Here is a 4,039-nt window from a genome sequence, read left to right on the forward strand (position 1 = left end):
CTGACTAAAATCCTTTTTACATGCTGGTGGCACGTAAAAAGCACCCACTATACTCTCGGAGTGGTTGGCGTTAGGAAGGGCATCCAGCTGTAGAAACTCTGCTAGATCAAGATTGGAGCCTGGTGCGGCTGTCTGGTTCGCCAGCCCTCAGTCAAAATCGTCCTACCCATGCTAGCATGGAAAACGGACATTAAATTGTCCAACCCATGCTAGCATGGAAAGCGGACGTTAAACGATGATATGTGTGTGTGTGTGTGTGTTTATGTCTTTTAAATCTCTTTACACATGTAAATTTGTAAATTACTTAGTATTTAAGTAACAGGGTGACTCGTAACACCTACACAAAAAAGTAATCAGACTCTGAGCAAAAATACAATTGGTTCAAACTAAATGGTAGTTAGTAATTTGGTTGACCACAAGAAAAGTATTTCCTCCTAAAACAGCCAAAATCTGGATTATTTCCAGAATTTTCACGAAAATGTAAAGAAAAAAAAAATTATAAAAATAAACCCATTTGATATTGCTTGGATTTGGTCAATAAAGATCTTATCATTTCAATGTCTGTCAATGACAGCAGACTTTGTCTTCTGACAATCTATTTTATGCCCCCACCCCCAATTTATATTATCTGGATTGTTTGTATAGAGCTAATGGAACACCTGCACAAGTGCGCTCCACTACGACTTTGTTTCCTCATAACTTTCTGAAAAATGGGTATCTTTTAATAAAATTTTCTACAAATACCTTTCAAATGGTGTAAATTACAATCATTTTAGAATTTAATGAAAAAAGTAAAATTGGTGGTCACACACACACATACATACAGACACACACACATCATGACACACACGTACATGGTCTGATCAATAAATATCTGGACTGTTGCCATAGTAACGAAGCTAAAGCACACACACAGTAAAGCCACTTGGTACAGATTGACCTTGGACTCTGCTGTGCACATGCACTAAGTTTTAAAGTTTTAGCTCAATTTCACTGTTTACAGCAGTGCTTGGAAGGAAGGTGTGTAGCGTTTGGTGGTCGCATTGACCATGACAAAAAAAGTTGCCATGGCAATACCTGCTCAGAGGCCTATGCAACGTTGCAGAGAGTGTATGGAGAGGAGTGTATGAACCACCCACAAGTGTACGAGTGGTTCAGATGTTTCCAAGATGGCTGAAAAAATGTCAATAGTGACAAACGTTTTGGGAGACCCGCAACCAGCAGAACTGAGAAAAACATCGCAGTGCATGTAGCTGTAAGGGGAAATCATCAAATCACCATCCATGAGTTATCAGAGGATGTGCAGATTAGTTACGGTTCAGTTCAGTCCATCATAACTGAAGATTTGTGTGTCAGACTCATGTCTGCTAAATTTGTGCCAAAACTGTTTTCAGCTGACCAAAAGGACACTTGGGTTTCAATAACACAAGATCTCCTTAATTGTGTTGAGAAGGATGAAAACTTTTTGAAAACTTCTCATAGCCTTCTGAGCAGGTATCGCCAACCTTTTAGCAAAATTTGATGCAGATTCTCAGCTCAACTTTCTCTGTCATGGTCAATGCAACAATCACACACTACACACCTTCCTTCCAAACACTGCTGTAAACAGAGGAAGTGAGCTAAAGCGTTAAAACTTAGTGCACATACACAGCAGAATTTAAGGTCAATCTGTGCCAAATGACTTCACTCTGTGTGCTGTAGCTTCATTACTATGGCAACTATTCAGAAACTTATTGATCAGAGAATGTACATACTGACACACACACATACATATGTATCTCCAAAATAAAACTAGAAATTTGGAAAAAAATTTTGCAAGGTGTGTACTTGCTCAGCAAGTATTTTTTTTTTTTTTAACTTTTTTCTTATTACATCTAATATGATTATAATGTATGCCATCTGAAAGGTATTTGAAGGTATTTGAAGGAAATTTCTTTTAAAAAATACCTATTTCCCAGAAAGTTGTTAGGAAACAAAGTGGGTGGAATGCACACCTATGTAGATATGCTGAGGTAACCACATGATTAATAGTACATCAAATTTCTAAGTTCATATCCTGTTAATTCTCCCAGAGTCACCATGATACATACTTGTAAATATAAAAACTGGCACTCCATCGGTTACGACGACGAGGGTTCCAGTCGTTCCGATCAATGGAACAGCCTGATCATGAAATTAACGTGCAAGTGGCTGAGCACTCCACAGACGCATGTACCTATTTCTTTACTACCCACAAGGGGCTAAACACAGAGGGGACAAACAAGGACAGACAAACGGATTAAGTCGATTATATCGACCCCAGTGCATAACTGGTACTTATTTAATCAACCCCGAAAGGATGAAAGGCAAAGTCAACCTCGGCAGAATTTGAACTCAGAACGTAACAGCAGACGAAATACCGCTAAGCATTTCGCCCGACGTGCTAACGTTTCTGCCAGCTCCACCCCCTTACCACAAACACATGTAGCCTTAATGTAGTTCTCAGGGAGATTCATCATGATGCAGAATATGACAAGGCTTGATCCTTTGAATTATTACAACTCATTTTTGCCAGCTGAATGGACTGGAGCAATGTGAAATAAAGTGTCTTGCTCAAGAACACAGTGTATTGCCTAGTATCAAACTCACCTTTACGATCACGAACTGGATACCCTAACCAATAAACCATACACCTTCATTTGTAAATATATTGTTCAGGCAAAGGTGTTGAAGTAATGTACAGCTAGACTAAATGTTTGGAGGTAGAGGTTACCTTGAGGTGGCCGTAGATTAGGAAGTGGGACCCCTCAGAAAAGCAAGGCTAAAAGAGGGCATAGTGCTAACTGGACTTGATCAACTCTGGTTGGGTCTGGATCACCTGGGTGAGAGTGTTTGATGTTGAAAGACTCAAAACACCTAATGACCCCAGGAAACATCCTTGACGATGTGTCCAGATGCATCACAGAATGAGGTTGAAAAACCTGTTGTTGTTGTTTAACCCAATGTCAATCCTGTTTGAGTAAATCTATGATTGAAGATATCCCAGCCATGACCATCATGTTTTTTTGTATATCAGAGACTACCCTGTACATTGTTCCCTTTTTTACTTGAGTTGTATGGTGTGGTTTTTGTTTTGTGGGAGATTTGGTTGTTATTTCTAGCAGATTGAACGACCATGCAGAGACTCCCTTGTTGGTTTTATTTTGTGTTTTTATCAACTTTGATTTGCAGCACCCTTGGGTCAATGGCATCTGGAAGGAGATCTGTTGGCCATCCCAAACTGCACTACAGGGATGTTTGCATGCAAGATATAAAGGTGCTAGACACTGATATAGAATCCTAGGAAAAGGTTTGTAGATGACTGAGAGAGGTGGAAGGGCTGCCCTAAGTTGCTACCTGGAGACAGAGAAGAGAAGATGTCGGGTATTTCATCAGAGAAGTGAGCTCACAGACAGGAGCACAGCAATACCATAAGCCAATGAACTTGTCCAGATGTGACCTCTACAACAGAGAATATCACACTAGCATTGATCTTTTCAGCCACGAGTAACACTGCTTCTATATGATAAACACTACACCAAGCATGTAGCCCTCGGTCAGTCTTGACCAAAATATGTCTTAGAAAGACATTACAATGAATACAATATTCTGTAGCTGCATAGGGCAGTGAGCCGGCAGAATCGTTAGCACGTTGGGCGAAATGCTTAGCGGTATCTTGTCTGCTGCTACGTTCTGAGTTCAAATTCCACCAAGGTCAACTTTGCCTTTCATCCTTTCGGGGTCGATTAAATAAGTACCAGTCAAGCACTGGGGTCGATATAATTGACTTAATCCATTTGTCTGTCCTTGTTTGTCCCATCTGTGTGTAGTAAAGAAATAGGTATTTTGTCTGCCATTATGTTCTGAGTTCAAATTCCACCGAGGTCAACTTTGCCTTTTATCCTTTCGGGGTCGATTAAATAAGTACTAGTTATGCACTGGGATTGATGCAATTGACTTAATCCTTTGTTTGGCCTTATTTGTCCCCTCTACATTTAGTCCTCTGGGGGCAATAAAGAAA

This window comes from Octopus sinensis, linkage group LG9, assembly GCF_006345805.1.
Source record: "Octopus sinensis linkage group LG9, ASM634580v1, whole genome shotgun sequence".
NCBI lineage: Eukaryota > Metazoa > Mollusca > Cephalopoda > Octopoda > Octopodidae > Octopus > Octopus sinensis.